This window comes from Chinchilla lanigera, unplaced genomic scaffold, assembly GCF_000276665.1.
Source record: "Chinchilla lanigera isolate Chin_1 unplaced genomic scaffold, ChiLan1.0 scaffold00028, whole genome shotgun sequence".
Taxonomy (NCBI): domain Eukaryota; kingdom Metazoa; phylum Chordata; class Mammalia; order Rodentia; family Chinchillidae; genus Chinchilla; species Chinchilla lanigera.
Genome location: NW_004955429.1, coordinates 12,947,723 through 12,970,048, shown reverse-complemented (window position 1 = coordinate 12,970,048; position 22,326 = coordinate 12,947,723). Strand labels below are relative to the sequence as shown.

At 51.7% G+C, this 22,326-nt stretch overlaps 1 protein-coding gene across 1 annotated transcript in view; it reads right to left on the bottom strand.

Annotated features, from left to right (window-relative positions):
* The window catches only part of Nup210 (nucleoporin 210kDa), a 133,877-nt gene that overhangs the window by 71,771 nt on the left and 39,780 nt on the right, over window positions 1–22,326 (bottom strand). The window contains exons 2-3 of the mRNA XM_005386982.2: window positions 8,091–8,227; window positions 6,260–6,391 (exon numbers count right to left, since the gene is read on the bottom strand). The gene's annotated coding sequence lies outside the window, so the exon portion shown is untranslated. The remainder of the gene's footprint in view (window positions 1–6,259; window positions 6,392–8,090; window positions 8,228–22,326) is intronic.

The following is a 22,326-nucleotide window of genomic DNA, read 5'->3' as shown; positions in this document are numbered from 1 at the left end:
CTTCCAGTGGCCTGCTGTAGATAGGAGGTCCCCAGCACTCTTACACCTGTGCATCGAGACATGCCGGGTATCCGGGGGCTGGGTGGAGTGAGAGGTCTCCCTGGTAGCAAAGCGGTCTCCAGACCAGATGCTGCTGTGGCACCCAGGCAGGGACAGCCACACCACCCCTTGCTCTATGCAACCCACCCCGAGGCACACACATCCCATGGTCCTCCAGGGCCAGAGGGCAGCGATGGTCAAGAGTAAGGGGAGGGCAGGGGAAGCCAGGCAGGGCCAGGACACCAGGAGACAGGTGGCTGAGAACGCATCCCAGGAGGCAGGAGGTGGCCGGGCAGCAGGACTGTGAATCACTATGGCTCTGAGTCCCCCACACATGCTCCCCTGTCCCACTAGATTCCACTTACATGACAGTCTAAAGGAAAGTCATTAAGAATGTCAGCACAGCCCCGGCTGAGCACTGAACCGGGCCCGGACCCTGGGGAGTCTGTGGCCCTGTGTGAGGCTGGCCGCGTGGGTGGCATGGGAGAATGACGGCTAGTTGGCAAAATAAAAGCAGGAGAGGCCACAGTGCGACCACTCATTTCGATCCTCTGACTTCCAAGAAAGGAGGCCCAAGACGGACACGTTCTGAGGGGACTCTGCAGGTTTGGGGGGAGAGGGAGGTGGCAAAATGGTTTCAAGAAAACTCTGCCCAAAGGTTTTCTCCATTCAAGAAGCAGCCACGAGCACCTACTGCGTGAAACAGACAGCACCCTTGGTCCTGAAGCCCGATGGCTGAGTGCAGTATTAACCAGGGAGCCCAGGGCCCCAGGCTCCAGAGGACACACCTCTGCCTTGGTCCCAGGAACACCACAAAGAGCATTAAGCAACCCAACTGGACAAACATTTATTGGACGCCTGGTGGACCCAAAGTCCAGTGTCAAACAGAGAAGCGTCCAGAAAAGTGAACTGACCCGATTCTACCCACCAAGGGCTAAACTTAGCGACCCTGCACTGGTCCAGCTCTGCCAGTGCACAGGGCAATGAGGGCTGGGAAATAATTTTGGAAACATGGACTCAAGGCAGTCACTCTGCAAATAGCCTCAGCCTAAGCAGGGCGAGGGCGGGGGCGGTGTCGGTTGCTGCTAACACAACACCTGAGTCTGCGTCTTACAGTTGAGTCCTGAATGTCCCAAAGGCCATGCAGACGACTCCATTGCAGCCTCTGGCACTGGCGGGAGGCAGTGGTTCAGGAGGTGGGCCTGGGAGCAGAAAACGGAGTTCATGGGGGCACCTCTTGAGGAGGATACTGGGACTGCAGCCCTCACCCTTCTCTCTGCCATCCAGGCTCCATGAGGGGAACTGGCCTCCTCCACCATGCCCTGCCGCCATGACGCACTGAGCTCAAGGCAGCAGGCCCAAGCAGCCATGGATGGACCTCTCTGAAACTGTGAGCCCAAATAAACCTTTCCTCAAGTTCACCCTCTTTTTCGTCACGGTAAGGGAAGGCTGCCTATCACACTGGGTAATTTATAAAGGAAACAGTTTTATGACGCTCACGGATCTGGAGACTGGAACCCAATATGGGGCTGCCACATCTGGCTCGGACTTGGTGTCAATTTGTGTTTTAACACAGCAGCAGAGCAAAAGGAGAAGGGGGATGGTATGTGCGAGCAGTGTGGGCAGGCACCCGTGCCGGGTACGTGCAGAAGAGACAAAACACAAGTAAAGGCCTTCACGTTAGGCAAGTCATCCAGCCCAGTAAGAACTGCACACACCCCCTAAATACCTCATCCCCGTTGTTTTTCCCTTGTTCTTCTGGGGGTGGTCCCAAGGCCTTGTGCACATGGGACAAGAGCTGCACGGCTGAGCCACACCCAAGCCCTAATCACCTCTGCAAGGACCCACTGTCCCTCACACTCTTGCATGAGGGACGAGTTTCAAGGTGAGCTTCAAGAGAACACACTAGACTCAGAGTATAGCAGGTAGGTCCAGGCCTGCAATGGCACTGTGGCCCAGGGCACCAATGCGCAGGAAAAACCCAGCAGCAGGAGGCAGGTACCAGGCTGAGTGGTGACAGAACTTGACATCTCCAGCCCCAGCCCCTGCTCAGCCATCTGTGGGTTGCGACCCAAATAAACAAACTGTCTAGGCCTTGGTGTCCTGGCCTATACAAAGGGCATTACAGCACCCAGCCTGTGGGGTGAGAGAATGCATTGAAATGGGTCCAGCCCAGTGCCTGGCATACTCAGGCACCCACCTAACGATGTCTGCTGGGTGACAGAGCCGCTTCTGACAAGTGTACACCAGTGTAAATAAGGAACATCCCCTCTCAGATGGCGAGGTCCCCAAAGCTTACAAGGGTCAAGCCCACCTTCACAAAAGTGACTTTTAACCAATAAAGAGGTCACAGGCTCCAGAAAAAGACAAAAGGGGTGATGGAGGTATTGGTCACAGTATTTCAAGGCAAGGAAGGCCAACCAGAAAGTGGGAACCCTTCCCAGTGAACAAAAACAAAGTGAGTCACCATTTTTGTACTGCAAAGGTGGGGTCTTGACCTGGGTGTCTCTAGAGACCAGCTGGCCTCCAACTCTGGAATGGATCCACGTGCCCCCAAAACCTCAGGAGTTGCAGGAGGGTCACCACCAAGGGCCACTGGGCATCTGCTGTGGCAAATCAATGGGCCCACGGAGGCCAAAGGCAGTCACCTTCCTGCTCTGACATCTCTAACCACCAGGAGAGAAAGGTGTACCCTGGGAGTAAAGTGACTTGCAAATAACTAGACTCAAGAAGATGGGACAATAACAAGTATTAGCAGGAACTTGAAGAAACCAGCACTGTCTCTGACAGCTGGGGGAATGTGACATGGTGATGCCACTTTGTAAAGAGGGTGGCAGTCCTGAGTTCGGCAGAGAGTTTTCATGTGACCCAATAATCCTACCCACAGGTATCTAAATACAGCTGAAAACACATCTGCTAGAGACTCGTCCACAAATGTCCGCACCAGCACTGCTCATCCCAGTCCAAAAGTGAAAACCACCAGAGGTCTACCAACTGTGAAGGGAAAAACAACCTACAGTCCATCCACACAACGGAATATTCTTTTTCAATAGAAAGGAATGTGGTGCCTACAGGTTACTACAGGCACAGAGAAGGAAGCCAGTCACATAAGGCTGCATGAAAGTAGGGCTGTTTGTGTCGAAGGATTCTTATATGCGAGGTCCAGATGGGGAAATGGAAAGAGACCGGAAGTAGAATGGCAGCTACAGGGGCTGGAGAGAGACGAGAATGAGAGAGTGACTGTTATTTGGGTTTCTTTTTGTGCTGATAAGAAAGTTCTAAAATGAGACAGAGATGATTGCACAATTTTGTGAGTGCACCAGAAAACCACCAAACTGTGCACTTTAAAAGGTTGAATTTCATGGTGTATAAACCTCAATAAGAATAATTCTAAGTGACTTAAATTTGGAAATGGAGCAGAGTGGTCAAGAGCAAAAACTGGTAAACTGTGGCCCCTGAAGCCAAATGTGGCCTGCTGTCTAATATTATAAATAAAGCTTTATTAGAACAGGAACACATCTATTCACTGACACACGTTGCCCCGGCTGCTCTGGAACTGCAATGGTGGAGCTGAACACGGGCAACAGAGAGAGCATGGCCACCAAAGCGGGATGACATTCACTCTCCAGCCCTTTGCAAAACAAAATGGGTGACTTCTGGCCAAAAGGGTGAACTCTCGGCTGGTTTGGAGCTCAGATGCTGGCTCTGCTCCATATTAACCACATGCCTGTTCTATGTGGGTGCACATGCACACACATACGTGCATAAGAGTGTGTGACTGTATTCACTCCGTGCCTTCACGTTTCTTCCACCGTGGAAACATGAACTGTGCCAGGACACATAAAGTGCCCCTGAAGAATGCCTGCCACTAGGGTCTGGCTTTGGTCTTTCTGCTCCCAAGAACAGCCAGTGACCCACCTAGATCCCACCAGGGAGCATCTATCTCCTCACTACACACTGCCCTTCCTCAGCTCCCCTCTGCTTCAGACTGAGGGCGAACTGCCAGCTGACCCGAGGACACTTCCTGTCCTGCGTCCTGCCCTCTCCACACCCCTCCCACCTGGCCAGCCGCAGTCCTCTGGGCTCGCCTCCAGCGCAGGTCTTCACGTGCCCTGACCTCTGTCCTCCACACCCTGCCTCCAGCCTTCCCTGAGCTCGGCCCCACCCTGCTCCACAGTCTCCATGCACTGATTATGAAGAGCACCCAACTACGGTTGATCGGCTCTTATCCAAAACTGTTGGAACCACAAGTTTCTGATTTTGAAGTTTCTCCAATTCGGGGATCTTTGCACAGACCTTTTGAGTACTTCAAGGAGTTTAGGATAAACCAGGAGTGGTGGCACATGCCTGTAATGCTAGCTACTTGGGAGGCTGAGGCAGGCAGATCACAAGTTTGAGGCCAGCCTGGGTGACTTAGTGAGTCTGTGTTGTATAATAAATTTGCAAAGAGGCTGGGGCTATAGCTCAGTGGTAGAGCCCTTGCTTGGCATGTGCAGGCCCCCTTGGTTACACCCTAATAAAACACACACAACTTAGATTTTGGTGCATTTTAGATCCTTATTTTCAGATGAGAGGCTCAACCCACATGTATGAATGTGGGTTTGTTTACATGGAGCCTACTCCACAGTCTGAGGACCTGAGGCAGGGGCTAGGCCCTTCTGTGCCCCACCGCATCCTTGGCTCCTGGACAGTACCCACTTACAGACAGCGCTCAGGGAAGCTCCCTTTGTTACTGAGCACCCACACAACGCTAAGCTGGCTATAGATTCTCCACACGTCCTGCGGTCACCGTATCAAGCATCTCAGTCTCAGCCCCCCAAACGAGGAAACACTGCCAGAAAGGCTAAGGAGCTCGTCTGAGAAATGAATCCACGGAGGAAGGAAAGGTCTGGCAAATGCTCAAAACCAGTTGTTTGTTCTCTCTCTGCCAGGGAACGTGGCCACATGTGGGGACAACCTTGACTGTACTGACTTGGGGAATCCCTTCTGCACTCAGCAGGCAGCGCCTAGGGACGTGCTAAACATCCTACACTGCGCTGGGCGGATACTTCTAGGAGGATGCTCTTGCCCAAAGTGCCAACCATACTGCCTAGGCCAAGAAAATAAACAAGAAAGTTTAAAAAAAAAAAAAAAAAAAACACAGTAGTCAGAATAGTCAGGAAAGGGTCTGAAGAAAAGGTGATCCTTGGTCCGGGCTTGGAGTCTGGGGATCTTCCGAGAAACATCTCTTCCCTGACTTCTGCTTCTTGCCACAAGAATCTCCACCCACTGAGTGCCCTGTTAGGGTTTGGATAAACATCCCCCAAAGACCCCACCAACAATCTGTGGTCCTACTGGGAGGTGACAGAGCTTCAAGAGATGGTGCCTAACGGAAAGAAGTTCTGTTGGTGGGTGGAGAGTGTCCTCTAAGGGGACCAAGACCCTTCTTCTTTGCCCTGCTTCCTGGCCAACATGAACAACCCTGCCACCCATGGCTCCTGCTGTGATGTTATCCTCCCCTCCTGCCTACAAGTAACAGAGCCAGCCAACCAGGCACTGAAACCTCAGAAACCGCGAGCCTTCTTCCTTCAAGTTTCGGTCACAGCAACAGAAAGTAAGCACAGTCCCTCACTCTGCTTACCAAGAGGTCAGGCTGCAGCCCACATAGTATGCTGATCACCAGAGGAGGCTACCTAGGAGAATTGCAGCCCAGAACAAGCTGGCATCTGATGCTGCTGGGTGGAGGGGAGGATAGGGTGCTGAGAGGGCAGTGCACAGGTACCTCTCTGGCCGGTCCACGCACACGCACATGCACACGCACACACATACACATGCCTTCAAAAGCCTGGCCAGGTGGCTAAGACCAGCCTGAAAGCCAAGCAAGAGAACAGCTCCCACTGTCACAATGTGGTCACCAGCCAGCCAAACCCACGTGGTACCACTGCCCAGAACATGGGCTTCCTGAGCAGGCTCTACCAAGCCGCTGCTGCGCACAGGCATGAGCCCACCCCAGGGTCGACTACATCCCCAAGTGCACAGACCAGGCTTTGGGGACACAAAGTGCACAGAAGGGCTGTGATCTGATGCCTCCAAGAGCACAAGTCCCACCTTGGTTGCGTTTTTTACCCCTTCAGCTTCACCCCTGGCACCAATTTTTCCTTCCTGGCTGGAGCAACAGAGCTGGATGTGAGAGGACACAGTGACCAAGAGAGAGGTCATGGGGGAGGGGGTATGTGCTCACCTTCCGAGTCCAGGGCCTGAATCTTCAGCTCCAGAGGGGAATCTTCGAGGTAGAGCTCACGGGTGGTGGACACAATCTGAATGCCGTGTATGAGATCAACAATAGCATCGCAGCGCAGTACCTGGCCCGTGGCTGCAGGGATAAGGAGAGGGGTCAGCAGGGCAGACAGTGGCTGGCCACCACCCCACCTCAGGGGGCCTCAAATTCCAGATGGCCTTGCTCTCTGGCAGAGACTAGAGCAGCCAACAAAACAACACTATCACGGGACTTGGAGAGCTGAATTCACCCTGGGACTCCAGGTACCCGCTGAGCACTCAGCCCTTGGGGACATCCACCTGAGTCCTCAGGGCTGAAAAGCTTGGGATGTTTCCACTGCCCATCATGGGTGATTACAATTTGCCTGTAGATTTGTTCAGAGTGTAATCAGGAAGTTACATGAGTATGAGAACTTAGCATCTAAAAGAAGATAATCCTGTTTGAAAGTGCTGTGTCTACACTGAGATTAGGGACTGCACTGATCTTTGCTTGCTTCTTATTTATGCTGATGCTTTTATCAGCTACACTACTGAAGGGATACATGAACACATCCACTTGCTCCCTAAGTAAGACATAGAAATGGCATGACCTAGAGAATTCTTTAAGTGTAGGGTGGCAGCATGTGATACCAAATTATTCTGATCATTCTCCAGGCACCATATATAAATACTTGTGCACTGGTTACAGAGGGTTCGGTCCATGGGTAACATGACCCTGTGTGTCAGAAGCCATACACATACTTGGGGTACACGCCGTGCCTATAGTCTTGCCTACTCAAAAGGCTGAAGTTGGAGGACCCCTTGTGCCCAGGAGTTAGAGCCCAGCCTGGGCATGACAGTGAAGCCCCAACTCAAAAAATTAATTTCATATACTATGATCCAGTAGAACAGGGATACTATCCTGGGAGGGAAATTAGCAGAAGAACCCCAAAAGAACTCTCTGTATTAAACAGATTTGTTTTTGCATATAACCCTCAAAGGAACATCTGAAAACATTCAAAATGTCTGATATATGGGAATGATTATAGGACAATACCCTGTTAGAAACATTAAAACAGTCCTATGGCAGGGGCTGGGGTGCTCCTCAGAGGGAGACCCCTCCTTTAGCATGTGCAAGGCCTTTTTCAGCATATATACCAAAGGACAATGATAATAATAATTCTATAGTAAAATAGAAAGCATATCAAGGTAGGTGCGGGAAACCATGAGAGAACATTATGTTGTTCTGTAAGTATAGCTGGGTCTCTGCAATCTTGCATTCCAGATTCTCAGATCCAACCAACCACAGACTGGAAATATTCAAAAAATAATTCCACTGGTGTTGAACATGTGAAGATGTTTTCCTCATTATTTCCTGACAATAAAGTACAATTTTCCTTCTGTATTAGGTATTATATGTAATCTAGAGATGCTTTAAAATATACAGGAGGATGTACATAGGTTGTATGTATCATGGCTTTTTATGTATATGACTTGAGTCTTGACATATTTTGGTACTGGAGGGGGCTTGTCACCAATCGTTCACAGATACTGAAGGGCAACTGCATTTTACAACCATACACAGTAAATATGGCGGAGCACAAAGAGTAGTGTCCTAGATTGAGGCAACTTTATTCACCTTGCTACCAGTCAACCAAAAATCCTTTAGAAATTAGGAAGCCACACGCAGGTGTGAGGGATGGGATGGGCACTGATTGGACTACAGCAGCTCTGATGGCCACTGGTCTCAACGGAGTATTTCCCTGTCCCTCACCCCCAACCCATTCAGAGACCACCCACAGCACTCAAACCCTTACTGATGTCCTCGGCAAAGATGATGCTGGTGAGCCGAGCAGGCTGTGTGAGCCGGGCCTGCACCACAGCTTTCTGGGAGCACTGACGTTCATCGGGGCCCAGGGGCTCTATGCTGGCCACTTCCGGTCGGGTGGACAACCTGTGGAGAAAAAACGAGAATTCACTCTCTGGAGCTATGCTGCAAGGCATGGCTTGGCTAGAAGCCAGAGCCACAGCTCCCTACTTGCGGTGCTGCCCTGGATTCAAACACAGCACAGTGGTCACACACCAGCTTCAGATATTCTCAGAGGAGAAAGGGGACCCAGCTGGGCAAGACACCTGGCCCTTGAGGGCAGTGGCCACTACACAGGGCAAATCGAGCTGGAGAGTCCACAGCTAGGAATGGACATTCATGACTGCTCTACAGAGAGGGACAACAGCCCTGTATCTGCAGGGGACACATTCTTAGACTCCAGTGGGTATCTGAAATGGTCAATAGGGCTAATCCTACCTAGACTGTGTTTCCTCCTATTCATCATCTCTGCCATAAAGTTTAATTTGTAAATTAGGAACAGAAGAGATCGACAATAACATAAAACAGAACAAGTGTAACAATACACAGTAATAGAAGCTACTTAAGATTACAAGTTGAATTACTTATTTCTAGACTTCTCCATCTAACATTTTCAGACTGCAGTAGACCATGGGTACCTGAAACTAAGGAAGGTGTCACAGCAGCTAAGGGGACTTCCATAACTCTCTGTCAGCAGGAAAGCCTCTCACAGTGTCCTATAAGGTGACTGCTAGGGTGAGGAGGGAATGACTGACAGCCCAGGGTAGGGGCACAGTATGCACCCTGACATCATCCTCCTTCCCCAGATAGCTTCTACAGGTCCTGGAGACCAGAAACTGTAATGACAACACTATCACAAGGTCCTGTGCACACAGGGTAAGAATCCCTTGTGCCTCCTGAATGCTGATGGTGAATGTTTCTCTAGTACAGAGAAAGGGAGATGAACACATCAGTAAATGAAACAGGGTAGTGCAAGAAGGTTTCCCATGCGATGAACCCTACCTGGGTTCTCACTGTGGTAGTTAATCTTCACTGGTGACTTGATCAGCTTGAGATGATAATAAAGCACACTTCTGTGACTGCCTCAGTGGGTCATGGGGGTGTGACCTTGTAGACTATAAGCCCTGGCCCCTTCTTCTCGGGCTCTCCCCCCTGTGCTCTGCTTCCTGCCTACCATAAGGTGAGCATCTTTGCTCCACCAAGCCCTTGTGTCATGATGTTTCTACCTTGGATCCAGTTGCCCATGGACTGAACCCTCTGTAACCATTTCTAGAATGAACCCTCTGTAACCATTTCTCTTCTTTTGGCATAAATATGTCATAGATTTTGTCCCAACTACAAAAAAAGTGATTTACATTAGCTGCTTTCCTATCACAGGCACAAAATACCCAATACTTGCAACTTAAAGAAGGAGAGGTTTATTTTAGGTCACAGTTTAAGTGGGTTCAGCCGATGACTGGCCAGCTCTGAGGTAGAAACAGCATTGCGAAGGGTCTGGCAGAGTAAAGCTGCTCACAGCATGGCAGTTATGGAGCAGAGCAAGTAGGGAGGAGCCTGGGATGAGAAGGCACCCGTCTAGGCCACACCCCAGTGTCCCACCTCTTCTGACCAGGCCCCACCTCTGCACACCGTGGGGCTTAGGGGACACTGTAGGTCTAAACCATAACGGCACTCAACACAACCCAGGATAACACCAGTCCTCGGTCATAGGACATGAGCACGAATGTGGAGTCCATCAGACACAGCACAGACAGCCCAGTGAATGCCTGCTATTACTGCCATCTGTACAAGGGTGCCTGGGAAGCCTCAGTGAACACCACTAAGATCTGGGGGTTCAGGCCAGGGGACCAGCAGGCAAAGCCTCTAAGGTGGGAGCAGCCAGGACTTCTGAGCCCTAAGGATGAGAGTACAGTGATCAGGATCCCAGGGACAGGCACCCACTGAGCAGAGTGGCCAGCACACGTCCATTGGGGGCCAACTCAGCACAGGGCACCCTGGAGTCTGTGTCCTTACCCAACCTTTGCTTAAACTCACCACAACACGGATGTTCTAGATTACTCAGGAGGAAATCTGTCAAAACTGCTAGTGCTAAAAAGCAATGGTGTGGGGCCGGGAACATAGCTCAGCAGCATAAGCACTTGCCTGGCAAGCCTGAGGTCATGAGTTCGATTCCCAATACATTCCCCCGCCAAAAAAAAGCAACAGTGTGATGATGGTGGTACACACCTGTAATCCTAGCACTGAAGGAGGCTGAGGCAGGAGGAGGACAAGTTCTAGTCCCACCTGAACAACTTTGTAAGACCCTATCTCAAAATTAAAAAAAAAAAAAAAAACCAGGCACAGTGGCACAGGCCTATAATCCATCATAAGCTTGAGCCCACTCTATGCAATTTAGCAAGACCCCATCTCAAAGGGGTGGGGGTAGTGAAATGTGAAGGCCTTAGTACTGCAAAATAAACTGGGAGAGACTGAGACGTGACTCAGTGGTTAGAGCACCCCTAGGTTCAAACCCCAAGATGAAAAACAAAAACAAAACAAGCCATGGTGTGAAACACACCTGATCCGACATCTCCAGTCTCACAGGCACAGGCAGCGCCCGCCGGTGACACAGCCAGCCCAGCTATGCACTGAGCTGCCGGCAGGAAGCCTGGAGAAGCATCAGCCATCTGGACTGAAAATGAGCTGCAAACAAACCCCACGCCAGTTCAGGAAAGAAAGTGAAACCCTGGAGGAAATGCACACGCCACGGCCTCACGGAGGCGTTCTGAGAAAACAGCATTTCAGAGACTAAGGGAAGAGAACAGAGCAGGTAACTGTGAAAAGGGGCTCACACTGAGCTGGAAATGCGCTCTTGTTTAATAGTAATAGCTCTGGAGTCCTAAGATTTTTTTCCACTACACACACACACACACACACACACACACACACAGTGTGCAAATGAGAACAAACTAGAAAACTCACACTGATCAGAGGGACAAAAAGAAAATGCCAAGAGAGATTCTGGCTTGGGTCAGAGAACGGAGAGAGACCACAGGGGGGAAATTATGATTAGAACAAGGGGAGGGATACAGGTGGGGAGCACAGAGGGTGTAGGGCAGTGACACCAGCCAGTGTGACTGCAGCAGTTTGGATCCTGAATGCACCCAAAGCCCCCATGTTGATGACGTGCTGCCCAGCCTGGGACACTACTAGAAGGTGGTAGGACTTTTAGGACAAGGAAAGCTGGTGAAAGGAAGTTAGGGCATTGGGGTACAGCCTTGAAGGGACCCCAGCTCTCCTCTTACTTCTTTTCACTTAATACCATGGAATGAACAGTGTCCTGTGCACATGCTATGCCACCACGTACCGTGTCACCACAGGCCCAAAAGTGACAGGGCCGACCAACCATGGACTGGAACCTCCAGAACCATGAGCCAAAATGAACCTTTCCTCCTCTTCAGTTGATTACCTCAGGGCTTTGTTAGAGTAACAGAAAGGGGACCGACACAGTGATCCCATGCTGGTGGATCATGCCGTTGTGTATCTGCGCAAACCCGCAGAGCACTAAAATCAAGCCATCATGGCCTCTGGGGAACCATGGTGTCTCCATGTACAGTCATGGTTTATGACAAAGACACTGCTGTGGTGGGAAGGTGACAGTGAGGAGGTGGTCTGGGAGGGTGGCAGGGGACACAGAAACTCTCCCTGCATTCTCTGCTCCACTCTGCCATAAACCTAAGCAAGCTCTAAAAAAGGAGATAAAATATAGAAGAAAAAAGGAAGACGATAATGTGGCACCCAGCTAGGGCCTCGCCACGTCGCCCTACCCAGTACCCTGTCTCAGGTCTCGTGTCTTTCCGGCAGGTCCCTGCCTCTGGGCGGGACGCTCACCCAACCATCTACCCGAGGCGTTGAGGTACACTGAGCCAGGATCCTGTTACCAGGAGCCTTACTCTTCTCAATCAGCTGCCCCCACCCAGTGAGGGTCCCGGCTTCGGGGTACTGTCCAGAGGCACAGAGAACCACAGAGGCCAGCACGACGTGCCCTCAGGACTCAGTGTCCTGGTCTGCCAGCCTCCCACCCGGCCGGCCTTCCTCACAGAGGGTGTGGCAGGCTGGCGAGATCACCCAGGAAGTGCGCTGGGGGAGGCCCAGTGGCAGAGGCTCACCCAGCAAGCGCTAGACTCTGGCCACAACAATTTTTTGATTTTTAAAAAGCAGCTTGGGAAATGCTCATCGGAGTATTACAGAGGGAAGGGAAGGCACCACAATGAACATAGATCCCGGGGGTAAGGGGCTGGGCAGATTCACCTTTATCTGTAAGGTTTGATTTTGTGGGGGAAAAAATGAGCAAAAACATCACGCCTTGTACCGTGATGGCTGATAGTGAATATTCATTACCTTATTCTTTTTTTCTGCATTAGTCTGACATCTAAATAAAAATATCTCCCCCCACCCCCATGCTCTCATTGCGAGTGACAGCTATGCCCTCACCTGACCGAGAGTGAACCACGCCTGGCTCAGAAGGCAGAACTGGGGTAAGACCATGCGGAGGGCCAGGCCTGGACACAGCCCTCCAAGGCCCACTCGGGGACGCTCTGCACAGTCACCTCCCGGACACACAGGAGGGCCGGGACCTCTCCAGGGGGCCTCTGCCCCTCCTGGCTCTCTCTGCAGAGCCTTAGGTAAACGCCACAGAGGCCCCTGGAGATGCAGGCTGGAAGGCCTGACTGCCAGTGCACTCGGGAGGCTGAGGCAGGAAGACTGCTGTAGTTGGAGGCCAGTGTGGACCACATACCAAGACTCTATCTCAGCAAACAACAGAAAAGAGAATTTGCACTTCTGGCTTGACAAATGGGACATCAGTGCCTTTAGTCTCATTGGAAACACGGGCTCTCCCCAGGCCTTGAGCCCGCAGTGTTCACACTGACAGTTGGTATCTACCCTCCTGCAGATTTTAGGACTCATCAACTACATTATCTGTAAGCCAACTCCAATTCCTCATGATAAATCTCAACTTTTCAACTTACTCTGTCTCTTGATAAAGGCTTCATAAAAAGAAAATACTGTAAGTAGAAAATGCACTTAACATACCAGCTATCAAATGGCTTTGCATGCCACAAACACGCTTGGGATACTTATGGTCACTATACTCAGCCTAAGACCTTTAACAAGAAGCTCTTTATTGGGAAGGGGGATCTGCGCGGCCTTCACTTCACACAGAGCTATGTCCCCAGGCTCTTTCTTATTTTGACACAAGGTCTCACTAAGTCACTAAGTGCACACACCACCAGAGAGGGGGTCAGAGAACGCGTAGATGAGCAACTTTTTCACTGATTCATTGCATATTTTAATTACTACTTATTCATTTTAGAGTGCTTTTGGATGTGAATGCAGAAGACTTTGTCAGTGTTACAAAAGCAAGTCGTTCTGAAGGAAATGCTGAATCAATCCTAGCACAGGTAGCCCATGAAAAAGCAACAGCATGGTGGTGAAGTGACTTCCAGTGACACCTCGCGGAGTTCAAGCGTAAGAGAAACTGAGCCCGGCCACACTGGCTATGACTTCTCTCTGGAGCAGCCTGTCACAAGCTGCCACCTTCCAGTGCTTCTAGGGCAATGAAGACAGAGCGACCTCCGTGCCTGCGCAGGAAGCTCTAAGAAACAGCTAATCTGGTCTCCAGCAGGGCAGGATGCCCGAGAAGAATGGAGGAGCTGTCGGAAGAGGCGCACGGCCACCACGCCCCCTTGGGTCCCATCTGTGCAGATGCCGGGCCATACGCAGCTGGAGATGCAGCTTCGGGGACAGCAGGGCACTAGCTGAGCAGGGTAGGCAGGGGCTGAGCAGCTGACATCTGCCACCCACAGAAGCCTGCCTGCTTCTCCTGCCTGCAGTGTCATTCTTGCCTGTGTCTCAGCTGGTGGCTAGCACGTATGCCACCTACTCACCCACACCCCAGACAGGCATCACAGTGCAGGAAGGTACGCCTGCCTGTCCTTCTGCAGGACCCCAGCGCAGCGCAATAGCACAGCAACACGGCCCCGCTTCATCCTGTCACCTATTGGCATCCACGGGGAGGAGGCTGTATGCTAGGAAGCTGCCACCCACCGGCTGAGAAACCACCATTGCCTCTCTGGGGCGCCATACCTTTATCTGCACAACGGGAATGAAAACAGCGCGCAATTGCGAAGGATCAGGTGGATCAGGTGGGATAACAGGATGCTCTTATTACAGTTCAAGGAAGATTAAGAAAAAGGGGTTTCCCAAAAGAGAGGCTTGGGGTCCTGCAGTTTGGCAGGACTCTGACCACGAGAACTCTGCTGTCCACCAATAAGGGGAAGAAGGGGTCCTTCTACCTTGTGGCCATCTGTGCATGACCTGTCCTTTTCTTGCAATGTTTTCGTGTGTGTGACATTGGTGAGGTTTGGCCTTGTAAAAATGAGTTCAGAGATGAACGCTCCTTCTCTCTCGCCTGAGAGTCTGTCAGGGACAAGCGACACTGCTGCCTCACGATGCCTGGAATGTATAGATACATGTTGGACATGTTGGACTGCCCGGCCACAACCTGCCTCTCTGCTACCAGCGCTGTTCTGCAGGTACCTGCCTGTGATAGTGTGGATGTCGAAATCCTAACCCCCAGGGTGATAGCATCAGGAGGTGATTAGGTTATGGGGCAGAGCCCTCAAGAACGGGCTCAGTATCCTTATAAAAGAGGCCACAGAGAGCTGCGCCATTCCGTCCCACCATCTGAGGACACAGCAAGACCTTGGCAACCTGCAGCTGAGAGGAAGCCCTGCGACTCAGTCCTGGCTCTCAGAACTGTGAGAAACTCCTTCCTGCGGCTTAGAAGCCACTCGTCCTATGGTGTTTTGTGACAGCAGCCAAAAGAACTGAGACCCTAGAAAGTACATTCCTGAGCCTGGCCAACCAAACCAGCTGCTCTCTAGCCACAGTGTCCTGGGGAGGTCCAGTGTTACGGGTATCCTAGGGCTGCTGTGGCTTATGCCCCACTAGACTGGAACCTCAGAGGCTGTCAGACTGCAACGTTATCTTGTTCGCCTAGGGCAGGACCCGGCCACAGCCAATTCCCATCCCTCTCTCCTTGAAGTCTGTCAAGGACAGGACAGGTATAGGGAATCGAGTCTTGGTGACATTCCTTTCCCCTTGCGACACGAAAGCCTGAATCAAACTCTGCTTGTGCATTTCTCTTTCATAAGCTGAGAAAATATTGCTTTGCTTCACCAAAGCATTTTGGTTTGCTTTTGCCATCAAGCACAGTTGAAAAAGAATCTGGAGGGACGAGACTCCCCCGGCTGCATTCTTTAAGGCTTGAAGCCTTACTTCCTTCAGCCCCTCGGTAGCCTGTTGAAAAACAACAGCAGCACAAACTTTCATTTATTACTGGTGTATTAGGTGTCATGCACAGAGCGCAGCATAGCACAAATACTTCCTCTGTCTCTCCACGATCTTATTAAAACCTCTGGTGACACGTGAGGAGATATTAAGTGACCTGCCCGGGCCATGTCCCCTGAAGAGGGATTCAGTGGTCTCAGCACCAGTGAGGTCCCTGGGGGTGTGCTCCTGACAGAGACCCTAGGATGCTGGCCTCTTGTCTCTTTGCTGTCCAGGTGCTGTAAATGCCAGGCCTCCTCTGCCACCCTCCCTGCCACTGTGTCCTGCCTCACCAAGGCCAAAAGCAAGAGGACCAAAGGACCACATGCCGAGACCAGCAGCCCAAACACACTTTTCCTCCTTTAAGTCGTTTGTCTCGGGTATTTTGTCACAGCAACACTAGGTTCACTGGCAGCCCTTCTGCCAGGCCCTGTCTGCTGGCTACCTGCCTCAGTGCAGTCACATCCAGGTGCCACTTGTACCCTTTTGTTATTTTTTCCCTATTTGTTCTTTATTGAAAAAAAATACTTTATTTTAAAAGGAAGTCCTGCTGGCATGGTGGTACAAGCCTCTAATCCTAGCACTTTGGGAGGCTGAGGCAGGAGGATTGCAAAATCAAGTCCAGCCTGGACAAAAAAAATTTAAAAGGGTGAGGGTGCTCAGGATGGAGCTCAACACAAAGGTCTATTCATTCCTCAGTACCAGGGAAAAAAAAATGCAGCATTATATGCTAGAATAAAAAGACAACTGTCACCAAGAAATCAAACAATAACAAATGCAGGCAAGAATGTGGGGGAAAACCCTTCTACATTATTGGCAGGAATGGAATGTATATTGCTATAACCACTACAGAAATCAGTAATGAGACGGTTCAAACAGATAAAACTAGAAATTCCATTTGACCCAGCTACTCCCCATGTAGGGATCTTGCCAAAAGAGATAAAGACATCATAGTACAGTGATCCATCCATACCCATGTTTACAGCAGCGCAATTCATGATAGCTGAATCCTGGCAGCAGCCTATATGTCCACGCACAGATTACTGGATATGAAAATGTGGTATTTATACACAATGGAGTACTACTCTGGTACAAAAAAGGATAACCTTGAGTCATTTGCAGGAAAATGGATGTACCTTGAGACTATAATATTAAATGAAACAAATCAGACTTACAAATGTAAATATCACATGGCTTCTCTTCTACGAGAAACAAAATATAAGTAAGGAGCAAAATAAAAGATAATAAGAAGTAAGGACAAAGGCTGGCGTGGTGGCACATGCCTGTAATCCCAGTACTTGGGAAGTTGAGGCAGGAGGATTGCTGTGAGTTCGAGGCCAGCCTGGACTACAAAGTGAGTTCAAGGCCAGCCTGAATTGCATAGCGAGACCCTTTCTCAAACAGACAGGAAAAAAAAAGGAGGTAGATCTTTTGCAACAGGGAAGGGGATCAAGAGATGGAGGGAGCGGGGAAGGAGGGGGAGGGAAGGGGATGAAGAGGGAATCGAGATGTGCTACACTAGTGGGCCAACTCCCCACGAGGAATTTACGTACTGCAAACACGGATTTATAAAACATAAAAAGGCAACTGATGCTTGGCCAGACTGCGAGATGCACCTAAGCAGTGTGAGGAGGCTGGGGGGAGGGGTCCCTAAAGACGCTGCGAGGACAGACAAATACTGCAGTGTTCACAAGAGGAGGAGGGCGCTGCAGGGTGGGGTGGAGGAAGTGGGGAGCTGTGTCTCAGGGCACTGAGTTTCAGTTTTGCAAGATGAAGAGGGCTGCACACAGGGTAGGCACCTCCATGCCACTGAGCCCCATGCCAGAGATGGCTGGGGTGGAAGATGCCCTGTTTCAGTGGTGCATCTTATGTCAGATGGACATAACATAAAATCTGCCAAAATTTAACAGGAAAAAAAATGTTAACATATTAACACCAGAAGCAAACTTCTTTTGAGGAAGTCTAAAGGCTTGAGAGCAAATTTTGAAAGACTGGGGTGTTGCCCAGTGGCAGAGAGCTTGACGAACATGGTGATGTCCTGGCTTGGATCCCCAAAGGCCACCACCACCCCCCAAAAATGAAAGAAGAATGAACTTGGAAAGAGCGACTGTCAGCGTCATCACCACACACTGGGGCTCTGCTGGGCACTGCCCCCATGCTCACAACCCAGGAACAGGAGCGGGGCAGAGACCAGGCGCCCAGGGACACGGGAAGGGCAGGCCAGAAAGCGGCAGTGAAGTCTGAGAAAGAAGAAGTGAGAGTCGCTACGGCTGCCGGACGCTTTGGCCCACCCTCCGTGCACCTGCAGAGCTCTCAGGGCACCGAGGCTAGGTCTGCAGGGCAGAAGCCACTTTGGGGGCTGCCTGAGCCCGGGCAGCACAGAGACATGGAGCAAGCTGGAAGAAAACAACCTGGATTCCAGGTCAGCTCAAGCCAGCAGAGACTGCCCCTCCCTCCTGTGGGCCTGGGGGGTGGGTAACACGGTTCCCCATCCCTGCAGCGGCTCCAGCCCTGGGGGCCTCAGCCCTGGCAGCCCTCAGGGACAGGCAGGCACTAGGGAGAGGGAGGCCCCAGAAAACAAGGCCTGATCTGCCAACTCCTTCCTGTGCCCTACCAAAGCCCAAGATCCCACGTGGCCTGGCCCTGCTCACCCCCAGCTTACCGTGACACCCTGACTTCCCCAAAGACACCTCCGTTATACCTTTCCAACACATTCAGTCCCCCCACCTGGGTGTCTGCACTTACTGTTCCCTCTAGCCAGTTCCTGTCCAAAAGCAGACAGCATGGCGGGTGACGGCTCACACCTGTAATCCCAGCCACTCAGAAGGCTGAGGCAGGAAGACTGCAGGTTCCGGGCCAGACCAGGCAACTTAATGAGAACCTGTGTCAAAATAAAAAGGGCTGGGGATGTAGGTCAGTAGTAGAGCACCTCTGGATTCAGTCTCCAAGACCACAAAAAAAGAGAAAAGACAACCACACCACCTCCTGCAGCCGCTCTCAGCCTGCTGTTCAGTTCCTGTGACACGCACTCTGCCGTCGCAAAGACATGTCTTTAATTTGAGTCAGTCAGCTCCCACTCCGCTGTACACCCCACAAGAGCAGGGCACCACCGGCTCCTCACTGTCTCGGTCCAGGACCTTGAATCATATCCAGCTCAGATGAAGTGTCAGAGCCATCTGTCTCCTCTCCGCCCAGCGCCTCTCCAGGACGCATCTGTGAAATCCATGTTAGGCCTCTAATGTTCGTACCCTAGGGGACTCGGGCAGCACTAGTGCCCACCACGTGCACTGTCCTATGTCCTTCCTCTAGATGCGGGGAGTAACACCAAGCCAGACCCCAGTGAGAACGCAACAGACCACAGTGTATGATTCAGAGATGCTGGCAGAGGGAAGGAGAGAGGTTTCATCCCAGAGTGTAGGGAGGAACAGTGGACCCCAATGGGATGGGGGTGATCCAGACCAGGGACCACAGGGATGGGGACGGGGCTAGAGAAGGCCCAATAAATGGAAAGCACCAGGCCAACAATTGGATTAAACTCACTTTGGCGATTGAGCGTCCACTTTGTAAAGCTGTTATATCAGTTTGGCGGTCAGGCCCTGACACCTCCCTGTCCAGCACATGAATCTCCCAGGGCTTCGAGTCCCTGAGCGCGGGAGCAGGCAGGTGGGCCCATCATGCTCTGCCTGGGCCGGTGCTTTGAGAAATCCCTCTCCCTCTTCTCCCCACCAGCTCCACTAGACAAGGGCTGCAGGAGACCCAGCAGCTTCTTCCCGCCTGGGGAACCTGCGATGCCCATATCCAAGGATGGTGCCAGCCCTGAGCTCTCCCAGTCACCAGAAAGCAAAGACGGAGGGACAGTGGGTCTTTCACACCTAGAGTCCCCAAGGGTCAGCTGACCCCTGCAGGACAGCATGCTCCAGGGACAAGTTCCAAATGCCTGGCCCATGGCCCTCCCCTGCCCAGAAAGGGCTCCCCCTTTGCCTACCCAGGAATCCTGACACCCCAGGCTGACCAGAGCCCCAGCCATTCGAGACAAGGTATGCCCAGGTGCAGGACTAGGGCCAGAAAACACACCGGGAAATGTCTCTGGGGATATTTTCAGGGCAGAAAAGGAGGGCAGGTGTGGGCACAGCTCAGGATGGTGGCCGCTCCAGTGCCACATCCAGATGCTCCTTCCCAGGCAGGCCCAGCCCTTCCCCTGGAGGGGGTGCGGCAGATCATCGCTGAAAGTAGGGTGCTCCTCTGGGGCAGCCAATGGCTGGGTGACAGAGGAGGTAAGATGCAACTTCAGAGGATCTCGGGGCAGCCCCTCGGCAGACTTTACCTCAGACAGCGTCCACCTCCCAGCTTGGCAGCTTCCCTATAAACCTCAGGCAACAGGACCGTGTTGCAGAAGCAATTTAAGGAAACCAAAATGGCAACTACGCGGGAGTCTAAGGACTATGGTACAATTTCTTCCCTCTCTTCTTCCAGGTTGCTACACAATGTCACTCTCTACATACAAGGACACTCTGAAAAGGAGCTACGAAATATACTTTACAGACCACTCTCAAATTTGAAGTATCGAGCCAGGCATGGTGGCGCATGCCTGTAATCCCAGAACTCAGGAGGCTGAAGCAGGAGGATTGCTGTGAGTTGGAGGCCAGCCTGGGCTACAAAGTAAGCTCAAGGCCAGCCTGAACTGCATAGTGAGACCCTGTCTCAAAAAAAGACAAATACACACACACACACACACACACACACACACAAATTTGAAGTATCTAAGAACCATGAACTGGCTGACCAAATAAGAATGGGACTGGAAGGGTTGATCAGCCTGGAGAATTGGCCCAAAGGGGCTGTCCCCTGGCCTAACAGGGTGGTGGCCTCTGAGTGGCTCCAATTCCCTCTTTCACTATTCCATGATTTTGCAGGGAGCCCTTTGCTCACCAAGGCTCAGCCTTTCCCCTCTGAAACGCAGGCAGTGTAGACTATAGATAGCATTCACAGCTCCCTGGCCCCAAAACCATCCAGTTATTTGATGTTACAAATCGAGAAGTGGGAAAAGTCACCTGGAAGCCCCGGCTCAGGCAGGGGCTGATTTCAGAGTACTCGGAGCTTTCTGCAGATTCAAAGGATGAGCAAAACTTCCCCCTGGGGGACTGGCAAGGTTTTAATTCTCCTTGTTTTTCATCTCAGAGACTTCACAGTGAACGCTTTGGGTAAATGGGATATTTCCTCCCAGGTTTAGGTGATTGCAGACATATAGCTCGTCCACATGCCCACCTTTGAAATGTCTAGAGGACAGTTTTCACCACTAAAGCGGCAGACACTACACTCAGAACAGAATTACTACAAATAAAGACAGTATCTTCAATGCTTGTCTGACATGAAGTCCTCTTGGAAAGTGAACGGGAAACTGCAATCAACAAACACCTCTAACAAGACACTTAAAATAAGCAGTTGCACTCAGCCAAAAAGCACTAAGAACCGGGCACTAAACTTGTAAGGGACTTAGCATTTATCTGACGAATTGGATTGGAAATGTGCCCTCCTTTAAGTATATGAAAAATAAAGAAAGGGGTGTTATTTTAGAAAAAAGAACACAGCTATAGAACTTCGCAGGAAATCACACACAAAACTCCAAAGGAGACACTCGAAGCCAGCTGGTTTTAATAACCAGCTTCCTCCCCTTCGCCCATATATGAAGAGAACAACCTCAGTGAGAAGGAGCATGTGTTTCTCCAAAGTATTAACAGCTGATCTTCCCTGATCTTCCCGCAAGCAGACAAGTCCCGGGCAGCAATACAGAGATTCACCCTGATACCAACCCGGAACAAGACCCTCCAAGTTTGTAAAGCACGAACCAGACCCAAGATGCAACTGGCTGACACCTCGTGTCCCGATTTCAGGAGGCCGCCCTGCAAGCAAGACACAACAGGTGCAGGTGGTACAAGTCTCAGAGAGCCAGCCTGAACTCCCTGGCCTCCACGCTCACCTACACTACGATGTCCAGACAGACTTCAGGCACACACAAGTGCGGCTCGACCGTGTGCTCACACCTGGTTAAGCCTCAGCTGTGGAAGACGGAAACAAAGGGAGTGGCAAAAGCGTGCCCTGGAGAGGGTGGGGTGGCAGGGAGCTACCGGCTTTCATCTCCAGCCAGGCTGGCCCCACACGGCCTGGGTGCGGCCTGGCTTGGTCTCCGGGAGGTAGCATCAGAAGTTCCCTGCCCGCCTGCACACCCGGGTCGCTGGACCACATCACCTTGCAGGTCAGGGCCCAGCCGACCTCATCTGCAGGCAACCAAGGGGAACCCCACTCACTCACTCCGCTCTCATTTCTCATCCGTGCAAGGGACCCCTGAGAGGCTGCTCGGGCAAAACCTCTCATCAGAGGTTTATGTCCCTCCCGAAGTGGAGGAACAGGTATGATGCGTCTGCCATAGACGCCTTCCACACTCCCCAAAGCCAATCCCCACACCAGCCGGAGCCAAAGAGGAGTCCCCTGTCTCGGCACAAGCTCAAGCTTTCAGACTAAAGCCGTGCAGGCCCCTGACCAGCCTCTTCCTGGAGTCCCAGACAGAAGAGGGAACGAGACCACGATGCCCCCGGTCCAGGCTCAGCGGCCCGGAGGCCTTGTCCCGTGTACAAGTCCACGACACCCCTATCCGGCACAGGCCTGCGTGGGGCCCCGGGAGCTCCAGAACCCCTCCCCTCGCGGAGCCGGGACGATACACGCGCGCGCACGAACACTCCCTCACACAGGCGCGCACACGGCCGGCGAGCAGCTCCCAGGCCCGGCGGCGCCATGCGCCCTGGCGGCGACCCGCGCGC